Below are 11,818 nucleotides of genomic sequence, written 5' to 3'. Positions count from 1 at the left end.
ATTGAAAATTTAACACTTAGGGTGCTTCTGAAAAACAGAAACTTTAGTTTCCTTTAATTTTTAAGTTTATGGAAGAAGATATCACTGAATTTCGCACTAGAAGGTAGATGTTTTTGTAAGAGAGAGAGAGTTTCAACTTTGTCTTTTAAGCACAAGAAAGTAGATGTCTTGTAAGCACTTAAAAAACTTCCAAGTGCTTACAGCGACTCACGGCTAAAGTCCCAGATTTTGGGAAAGATTTATTGATCTTACAGTATGTTACAATGAGGCCAGAAGGATACCGCCTGCTGCCAGAGTTAATTTGGCCTGAAAAGTGTTACAATTTGCATTACAAAAACTCTGCCTTCCTGATGAGGGCAGCTATCAGCCATTTGGAATCTCTTATCCTTTCTCCTCTTATAGTCCCAGAGCACTTTCTCCCGTTCTTCTGAATTCGCTGAAAGCAACCACTTGCTGAATTCTACTTCCTCCATACCCATGAACTGAGCAAGGAGGCTATACTGGCTCTTTTTCCTCATCTTGGATGAGGCAGCATTTTCTATAGTATTTTTGCTACCTGCTACTGCTTCTGATTTCCTCCTCCTGGCAACAAGAAAAAGCGAATGTTGCACAGTGTCCTTTAAATTCGTATCCAATTCTTTATCTCCTTGAATCCCAGGTCCGTAATTAACAATATCTTCATTTCGGTGAGCGTATACAATACCTGAACAGAATATTACAGCATAAGTTACACTGTGACAAACTAGTCCCAGCCTATTACGTTCTAATAGATACTTTGACAAACCTTTTCCCAACGAAAAAAACTAAAGGAGAAACTTTTCAAAGCCAAGTCGACAATAATACACTCACCCAAGTCTTCAAGTACTCGTTCGACCGTTTCTTTAGTTGCATCTTTAGGTTTGCTGTTCTGAGATGCTTCCACAGACGTATTAGTTAATTCCTTCTGTGGAAGAAAACACTTCTGAAGTTCACTAAAAGTCTGCTTTGAACTCTCACAATCTCCATGCTCTATTCCTTGCTTTTCATGCAATTCAATTATTTCGCTGGCGAAAAGCTTATCAGACAGGTCGCGGAACAAATTGCAGATACCAAACAGCTCTCCTTGAAATTCTCTGCAATCCTGAAAAGTGGGATCAAGGATCCCAAGTCTTAACGATCGCGACTATGATATAAGATGACAACTGTGCACAGATCAGAAAATCAGCAACAGTACCTGCACGCCATCAAAATAACGTTTCGCCATTTCCCAGAAACAGCAATATTTGCTAATTGTTGCTTGTAAACCTGCCTGGTGTAAAGAGTTCCTCTAGAGAACCGGCTGCAAGAAGACGGAAAACAACGACATGCCGCTTCTGCCCATATCGGAATGACCTGTCTTGTGCCTGCAAATCCTGGGCAAGATTCCAATTTGGGTCAAAGATCACTACACGATTTGCACTAACAAGATTGAGTCCAAGCCCACCAGCTCGAGTTGATATGAGGAAGACCTTCAATTAAGATGTAAAATTACAAAATTGTGTCTCACAGTATCAAAACTGACTCTAAATGTCAAAACTAACCTGTTTGCTTGGACTTGAGTTGAAGTCATCAACAAGAGACTGGCGTACTCCAGTCGGAGTAGATCCATCAAGTCTTGAAAAGCAACAGCCTTTGCGTATAAGGAACTTTTCAAGTATGTCCAGCATTCTGCTCAAAAGAAAAACATTAAAAGAATAAGAGGGTAATGACAAGTTGTCTCAACTCTTAGAAGTGTTTATAGCTAAGTGTAGATTCTTCATCCATTATAGTGCAAAGAGCCAATTCATTGCAGGGACATTACCTGCAAGTCCTATTTCAAAATATCAAGAACATTTAAGTACAACTAATTTATTCGAAGACCAATAAAGACCAAGACTCAACAGATAACATAGCTTCCAAGTAAAATTCTGATTTCCATATATTATTTTAAAACATCAACCACAGAGTAGCTTTCTCTTTTCTTTTCCAAAACAACAGAGTGAAGTTCCATCCGTTAAACCAAAACAGTGCCCGATCCCATTGGGCACCCCATAAGGAAGAAGAAACCCAAAAAAACAACAAAATTGAGAAAAGAAGAAAAGATAACGACTTGCTAAAGTTTATTTTAGGAGACAAGTAGTATTCAAGATCCTTGGAATTTTTGACCAGGAGCCAGTAAAGCATACCCTGGAAACTTTGAGCAGCACGTGCGAATTTTTGGCACGTGAGAAGGGAAACTGCAACTATAGTCTACATGCAGTCAAGTTATGAAAAAAATGCATAAACAAGAATTAGAGGCTAATCAAATGTGAAGCTTTAAACTTCTGCCTGACAGAGTAACTGAAAAGTAGGACCTTGTCACCCCGGGAAAGCCATGAGAACATTAATTTTTCCAGAGCCCTCATCTTACCACAATGTTTGGCATTACTTAGACCCATAAAACTCTTATCCTGGGTATGTCCTCCCACCAAATCAATGTCTGTACCAAATACAGCAGCGGCGAACTCTGCATCTTTCCTTTGTTTATCAGGATCTTCCTTTGGATTTGGTTTGATGAGCTCTAAGTGATCACTCACCTATCAGACAAGTGTTAAATAAAGATATAAATATATATATGTATATACACATACATATAAAGCAGCAAAAATCTGGGGGAAAAAACATAGGTATGATGGGAGGTCTTTCTTTCATTCAATTCACTTGATCAATCCTGAAGCTACCACTACTTTTGTTATTAATTGATAAACACTCTGTCCTAAACCAACTTGTACATTCATATCTTAAGCGAAACGGTAGCCACATGGCCTTGCTCGAGTGATTATAAGATATAACTGTAAGTGGTGGTAGTCAGCCATCTCCTGTCATCCTATTGACCATGAAAAAATGCATTCTACCCGAAAAATAAAGGTAAAAAAGCTACAGTTGGCCCTTGTAATGGATCAGTTTCTTTTAATAACTCTAATGTCTTAGAGCACCTTACAAGCAGAATATCTGAAGGTACAATAAGAAAATCAATTACCTGCTGAAGCTTCACAAGGCAAGGGAGAACAAGGCAAAAAGGACATGAATCACAACCATCTGGGTTATCTCTGTGAAGGCATGGCCAAATGACTCCATTGGGCACTATCTAATTGTTTCAGAGGGCTATCACAGCTACATGGAAGGTCCTTATTAATAAGGCATTGGATATCAGGTAGCTGTAACATTCTCTGGTATACCCGTTTCTGCAACTCACTCATGACACAGAATACAACATTATCCTCCTTTCCCATCATAAGATGCCCAACGGTTTTCTTCTTGGTCATCATCAACAAATACTTACGTAATACTGTCACCAAGTGCTCTTTTCGCTCATCAGCAACTCTAATAAATCTTTCTGGGGCACTTGGCCTTTGGCCATGCTTGAGAGGTTCATCAAAAAACTCCTTGAAATGTTCATGTGTTCCTACGCAACAGGGTACTACCCATTCAAACAAATTGAACAATTCCATTGGTTTATTCTGCATTAATGTTCCTGTCAAACCATATCGTTTCTGGGTTTTAGTCTCTGAAATTGCTCTGTAGAGTTTTGACTTCTCATTCTTTGGCATGTGTGCCTCATCAACAATCACTATCTCCCATTGAACTTTTGACAATATAGTACCGTGAATGCTGTAGGTGTCAAAACTAGTTATCAATATCTCCACTTCTCAAGCTTCTAGTTTGTCAATTATTAAATCACGGTTAGTTCCATGATAAGCAGCGATAGAGAACGGTGCCCACTTAGAAAATTCATTCTCCCAATTGTGAATAACAGATGTCGGACAAAAAAATTAGAACACAGCCAGTCTTCTCAGGCCGATTTCCCCTCAATCATGTTAAGTTATCAGCTTCTTCGTCCTTTCCAAAAACAGCAGCTAAAAATGCAATTGTCCGGATTGTCTTGCCCAATCCCCTGATAAACAAGAGTTTTTGACTCAGAAAAAGAAAATGACATTAGAAGATAATTAGGAGTAACACTAAGTTCAATGGGATTTACCAAACTTTGATGATTAAGTTAGCAAGTTCAATGGGATTTACGAAAGTGATGATTCAGTACTAACTTAAGAACCTACATTCTTCATCACACAATTCTGAAAACTTTATAGTAACTAGTAGTAATAATTCATGTGCTTTGCACGTGATTATAATATCCAAAAATATATTATTTTTTGGATACTAAAAATTTGTGAAAAATATAGTATGTTTTTCTGTTATTTTTTTTCTTTAGTTAGTTACTTTTAAAATTTTTATTAAATGGAAAGAGATAAAAAGCATTCCAGTATCGTTAATATGTCCCTTATGATTAATTTAGAATCATGAACCAAACATTATTTGATTTATTGCTTGAACTCTAACATATCAAATATTGATAATATCATATTATAATAAAGTTGTTGTATATTTATGATTTTATTACATATAAATCACAATCGTCACAATTTTTTATAAACAAAGAATACAATTTAGCCAAAAAAAATAAATATACATGTAACTTGAATTCTTTATATTCTTTTATTGTTATTTTTATCAATAATGGAGTATAAATAATCCACCACATAAAGCTTTTTTCGATCTGCACATTCTGACAATTGAAATTTAGTAGATAGAGATAGTTGGATTTTTTCCATTTTTCTTTTCTTTTAATCATATTTTTTAGCACAATCCAATACAAAACAAAAGGAACAAGTCTACTTTTATATGAGCACAATATTTTTGGTTTCAGTATTAGTGTTTTTGTTGATCATGGAATTGGAATGCGAATTCTAGCTAATTAAATTTTTTAATATATTACAGTGTCTTATTTTTTTCAATTGCCAGCTTGTAATCCATAACCTCTACCATTATTGTCAATTAATAAAATGTACTAAATCTGTCTAATTACAATTATCACCATAAATGAAATTTACTTTATTTTAAAGTTTTTCATTTCATAACTGCTACCATTTTTCACTAATATTGCAATATAATAAATATATGTAATCATTAGAAAAATAAGGGTATTTTGGGCATCACAAAAAATAATTTGGATATCCGTCTTCATTTTAAGTTTACTCTTATTATAATTCTTATTTTATCATTGGAGATAGCTTCTGCATGACTTGATAGATGGACTTGGTATATTTAAACCAATACAAATGAAGTATTATATTTTGTTGCCAATAAAAATGCTTGTCTTCCTTTGGATATCAGTGATTAATTTGGATATTATCTTTGGCATTATTTGAATTGTATTTTCAGCTTTTTCATGTATTTACTATTCACTTTATGTTATTTTATGAATTGTTTTCAGTTTTTTCTTTTAGTTTTTCGTGTTTTGAGGGGTTGCTACTAATGATAATAATGATTTGTATGGTTCTACTTCAGATTTTTTTTTTCCAGTTTAATATTGCTATTTCAATTATAAAGTTGTTATAACTTTTTGTATATTGAAATTCCATTGGGTGGAACATTAAAATTCTTCTCCTTCTGAATTAGATGTGTACAACTTATATAATTCATCCAGCAAATGTTTCTCAAATCATTTGATTGTTTATAGCCTTAAGGAGATGTTTCTTTCCAAATCAATATGGTACGATATAATATAGTGACCTTAATAATCAACCATTATTTTCTTCTAAATCACCTACAATTAAGATTATACGAAACTTTAACCACAAATTAATAAGGGCATAACTGAAATAATAGAAAGTAAGATCACAACAGAAATTACACTCGCACTCCAAGGTATCAAGGCTCATGGTACTTTTTATATATAGTAATGATAATAACAAAGAAGCAATGTAAAAAGAGAAGAATGCTTGATGAGAAGGTTGGATACCGCTTTATCAGACAATACCCCTTAGTAAGCCTTTTCCAAGTCTAGTGCCGCAAAATCATTTCAAATTAACCAATGTAGAGCGGGTAAGAGGACGCAGAAGGAAAATATACTAGTCTCACTAGCAAAATTTGGTTTATTTATATAACCACTAAGCTTGGCTCAGTGGCCATCAAGGAGGGTCTTAAGTTCTTTCCTGGATATAGGTGAGGGTTCAAATCTTACTTGTAGTGAAAAATCTTTCCTGGATGTAGGTGAGGGTTCAAATCTTACTTGTAGTGAAAAAAATCCAAGAGTGATGCCAAAGCATCTTTTTGAGGGTTCAAATCTTACTTGTAGTGAAAAAAATCCAAGAGTGATGCCAAAGCATCTTTTTGGTCTAGTGAAGTTTGTGTTCCTATCAGTTTCTAACACAAACCTCATACAATTTATCGTCTCCAAAAAATCTTTATATGCTTTTCTTGTATCCTAATTAACCTATCTAAATACTTGTGCCCTTCTCTACCATTTCCAATTTTCGTATTCCCTTTTTTTTTTTTTTGGTTGGCTGAACAAGTTACAGGATGTCATGACCGACAGAACTGCATACCAAAGAAGGAAAGGAAAGAGCAAATGAAATATGTGGAAAGAAAATTTAAACTCACATGTCATCTCCCAAAACACCTTCATAAATTATATAAAAATTTAACACCAGCTCGCTGATGTTCTAAGAGTCTGCAATTAATAGTTGCAGGAACCTGTAAAAGCAAATTAACATTTTTCACTTATACATTAAGCCTAAAGGATTAATATAAAATGGTCCGAAACATCACAAAGTCGGACTCACTCAATCAAATGTGTTGGGTAGGGAAAACGTAGATGACTGTCACTGCAACAATTTGAAATCCATGAAGGAACGAAAAAGTGAATAGTAATAAGAAAAATGGAAGGAATAAAGAAACAAGAAGCAGGAACCAATTTATTCAAATAACAGCAGAAGATATGCACAATCAGAACTTCAAGAATTTTCAAACGTCCATTTCTGAAAAAGAAGAACAAAAAAAACTTTTCCACAGATTTCAAGTTCAAACACCAAATAGAAGACATTACCCCTAAATCTGCCAATACCTCAAACAGTTGTGGAGGAAATCAAATACCTGTTACCGCAGACATAGTCTTCTAGCTGATAGGAAATTCACAAATGTATTCATTAATCCTACTAACTAAATCTATATGAGCATGGAGGAAAAGCATTCTCCATACACTACAACAAACAATACCAACTCATTACTAGTCCTCCATCATAAATCGTCAAAAGAATAGCCAATACCAATTCATCAGGAAAGCTGGTGCAAAACAAAATTGGAAGTAGAAAGTTGAAACACTCGACGTAAAACAAATACACATAACATGTTGCAGCAGCTCTTAATACAAAAGACAAGGTCAAACTATCATTTACGACAAGCACATATAACCAAATTAATCTCCAATATAACACATTCAATACAACAAATACTAATCTCAGTACATATATGTACTTCTTCCAGTGCACATTTAGAGGTCTTCTTTGATTTTCTTCAAAAGCACAAGGAAAACCAAGAAGAATTTACACAAATCATTCTTCTGTTAATATGTGCTTCTTTGATTTCCCTACAGGGTTTAAGACAACAGAACCAAGTACCAGTAGCAGTAAGGCATGTATCCATGGGGTGACAGTTTTTCATGCATCAGCTATATGTTAAAGGGTTATTATCATTTTACTCCCTTAACGTTTGGTGGCACTATCAATTTTCCCCTTAACGTTATCTTTTAGTCACTTTACCTGCAAGACTAACGGTCAAACTTAATGGAGTTTGTTAATTAAAGTAAAAAGACAAGTTTAGCCCTTAAAGTTATTGTCATTTTACCCCCATAAACTATAGTTTTATTATCAATTTACCACATAGAGTTATTTTTTAAACAATTTATCCCACCATTAAACCAATTTAGCAAGAATTAAATACTTTTATTATTTTAAAATTATTTCACTTTACTGTTTACCACCAGATTTCAATTCTAATCCCAACAACCTTAAATTAATATGATAATGTTAGATTTTTTTTCTTTGCAAAATCTAATTTTCCGTCTCCTTCTTTCCTATCTCTTTTTCTTTTCATAGTATTAATAAGTGCGAAAAAAGAAATTTGAAAAAATCCTTTTATTTTTATATTTTTTGATCTCTTAAAGTGAAAAAAAGAAGAATACTCATTCTAAATTTTTTATTTTAATTATATATATAAAGGTAAATATATTTAAAAATTTTTGACCATAGTACTTAGATTAACGATGAAGTAAAATGCCAAGAAAATAATGTTAGAAATTAAATCGATTATATTACTATAATTTAAAGGAAAAATAATAATAATAACAGTGCAATAATGCTATAGAATAAAAAGATATTTTTGTCTAAAATTTTTTAACATGTTGAGTTGAATTACTTATGGGGGTGAAGTGACTAAAAGATAACGTTAGGGGGTAAACTGATAGTAGTGATATAGTTTAAGAGGGTAAAGTGATAATAACCCTATGTTAAATGGTGATGTAATTTAATTCTTGTTGTCGATTTGTTAATGGCATGTAGGCTTTTACTAGTTCGATTGTGGAGTGATCGACGAATTCTTGCAAGTGCATAGGTCAATTGTAGTAATAATTAACTTGGAGTATTCTAGGGTTGAACCCACACGAGTTAATTTTCTACTCTAGTTAATTCTAACAAACTAAAAAATTTAAATTCATGGAGTTATATTTTCTTTCTAAACAATAAAGGAATAATCAATTCACAAAGAGTAGTGGTGAGAAAACAATAGATGCGAGCCTAGGGTTTCAGATTTTAATCTAAAATTTGAATAAATTATCTAGTTAATTCTTATCAAACCATGGACACATCACATAATTGTATTTTAAATTATCTCTTGATACATCTAAAGTGTGCCTAATTAAATCCTACGTCTCTCTCGAAATCGCAAGTATTCAATTAAATCATTTAATAACTTTAGTGATATAAATGCGTCATACAAATTCTAATATACTTTCGTGATTAGGGTAAGTATATTTATCTATCTAGGGTATGACTGTCTATCGTTTCTCAGTTCAACACAAACCCTAAGAGCATGTCTATGGTGGCCAAACATAAACACGTAATTAAATCAAGATAGATAAATCATAGAAAAAGGCAAGAGATTAAACTAGAAAAATTAATCAAATTCTTTCATAAAAACCCTAATCCTAGAGATAATTTAGTTCAACGTGATTTGGAAATTAAAATTACGAATTCAAAGAGTTGCTACATAGATAAGAAAAAGAGTAAGAAAACTTCTTAGTTGCTTGCTCCAATCATCTCCTTGCACGCTCTGTTGATTCACTTCTATTTGATCTTGATTTCTCAAGAATAAACTATGAAAAGATGTTAAAACTAATCTAAACTAATATTTTTCACCCCTCAAAATGTCCTAAATAGGACTTATTTGTAGTTTCTTAAAGTATTATCCGAAACGGGGTAGGATTAGGCTTATTGGAGCTAAAAAATGGCAATTTCGTGCATTTTTCATATAAACAGCAGTACAAATAGCTGCCTAAACTCCGGCGCTGGAGTTCCATTGGATGACTTGACCAGAACAACTCCAACGTGAACATTGGCACAGGCTATTAAAGATTCGCGGATGGATCCCTTCGAATCCACATGTAGATCCATTTCAAGGCCAAAAATCTCCATCATCAAGGTTGAATCTGCTCTTGCTCAAAACATTGAATTAGCTTTCCAATGCCACAACAATCATGTCATTTGGAGGCCTAGATGTTGAGATATGCCCAAAATACTGAGTGCTGGTCAAAAGAATTTCGCAGCACAAATATACTTCAGTAATTTGAACTTTTGGCTATGAAATAGTGAGAACCGGACATAATGTCTCATAAGATTTGTAGAGCATTCTCTTAATTCAAATTGAATCAAGAATCATCTCAATCTAATTTGTGTAACTCAAGTTATCGCCAAAATTTTGAAACATATTATTCCTACGAAACCTCTTTCGCTTGACTTTTCTTTTTCTATTGATTCTTCAAGCCATGTTTTTAGTTTGTTTTCCCTCCAATTGAGCTTTTCACCTATTAGAACAATATAAAAGCAAAATTAAGTAATTTCTATTTAAGACAAAGCTCAAATAATATGGTTAACTAGCTACTTATACCTATAAACACACTATAATTTATGCCCTATCATGGAGCACACCCATAATCTGGAGACAAACCCAAGGGAACCGACTGTTGCACCTAGCACTAAGCCAGTTTCATGATTCAGGATGAACAGGAAGTAGCTAGTGATATGAGAAAAATGCCTCAAGTAGAATTATGAGTTTTACGCTTTTTTATGTTTTTGGAAAATAGGTTGATGTTCATGCCATGAAAGACAACAATGTTTATATCATCCGTAGAATCAACATCCGCAAGACCAATCCATTTCTCACAAACCATAATCAGAGAAAACAAGCAAAGTTGAATAATGTTTTAAAATTTAAAGACGGCCATTGTTATTTTTTTTTTTTCAAGGGAACGATTTAAAATTCACCCACATTTTGGACGTATTTGAGTATCGGCCTAATCAAGGAATTTCAATTCCGTCCACTAATGGCGTCCTTTGAAATCCATTGTCATTTCTAACCTATGGCAAACTCTGTCCCCAAAGCAATCCACTCCTCCTCGATCACGACTGAGTCACCCACTCACTCCTCTGTGAATTCAATTGTGAAGAAGAGAAGTCGAGCGCCAACTGTCTCTACACTCATATTTTTGTATCATGCACTCTATGAAATTTACTACTACTCTTCAGTCTTCCCAGCTTAGAGAATGGTAATTCCTCATTATTCTCATGGTGTCTTTTTTCTTCCCCGTACCGTATTTAGTGATTAGGGTGTCTCTAATCAACCAATTTCTGTGAATACGACTCTTGATTTGTTTGTTCGAGACAGCGTTGTATTTGAAGTGCTTCTTCTTGATTGTAATTTTTGAGCTACAAGTGAGATTTTTGGTGATTAGGCTTTCTTTGTCTTTTTTTTTTTTTTTTATCTCCAAATTTTGTGCTTTCTCTTCGAGATTTTATGATTTGTTGTTTTGAATCATTTATGCGTGCTTGATTTAACTTTTACTTTTGTAATTTGTTTTCTCATTCTTCTTCTTCTTTTTTTTTTTTTTTTTTTTTTGGCTGAAATTAGCTTTAAGCCCTAATTTTTAGCTAAACTTCTTCAGTGATTGTGATTCTGGACAGCAGCAGTCAAAATTGATATGGTGTAATGTGATTCCCTTTTTTTTTTAAAAAAATAAATAAATAAACTTGGGAGTGCTGGGAAATTATTTTCCGGTGACAGGGGAGGTAAACTCCTAACATTTTTTAGTTGATTTATGCTGCTTAAAATATCAAAATTCAACAACTGAATATATGTCAAAAGCAGCTCAAGATTCAATCTTTGCGGGCGGAAGATGAATTACTTGGGATGAATGAGTATGTTTTGTTACAAAATGAAAAACAAATTATTGATATTGGTAATCTTGGAGTCTATCTATTTCTTGCAAACTGGACACATTTCTAGCAATGTCATGTGTTTTTCAAAACATCAAAAATCTCTTGCTTTCCTCGCCTGTAAGGCAAGTGACTTGCTAAAGCGGGAAAACTTAGAGCTTTTCTTATTTCTAATGTCTAAGATTCTTCTCAAATGATTAGGACAGGTTAAAAGCAGTCATTTGCAGACTATGGACTTGTTCCTTCTTTTTTTTTTTTTCCCCAACTTCACTGCAAAGTATTCTCTGCCAAAGGCCATCCATGTACATGAGCTTATGGGATTCAGGTGTGATGTTAGAAATATGAGATTTTCATTTGAAAGGATACTTAGTTCGAAGTTTAGACCTCAACTGTAGCAGTGACAAATTGTAGAATTTAGCAGCGAAAAATTTCTTGTGTTATTAATCGGAGAAATTTCA

General features: G+C 33.7%; 1 pseudogene; it reads right to left on the bottom strand.

Moving 5' to 3' along the window:
- Positions 1–293: 293 nt before the first annotated feature.
- Positions 294–9,563, bottom strand: LOC113771752 (annotated as a pseudogene).
- Positions 9,564–11,818: the final 2,255 nt, after the last annotated feature.

The sequence above is a fragment of the Coffea eugenioides genome, chromosome 5 (assembly GCF_003713205.1).
Source record: "Coffea eugenioides isolate CCC68of chromosome 5, Ceug_1.0, whole genome shotgun sequence".
Taxonomy (NCBI): domain Eukaryota; kingdom Viridiplantae; phylum Streptophyta; class Magnoliopsida; order Gentianales; family Rubiaceae; genus Coffea; species Coffea eugenioides.
The sequence above is the reverse complement of the archived record's forward strand: the minus strand, read 5'-3'. Positions and strand labels throughout refer to the sequence as shown.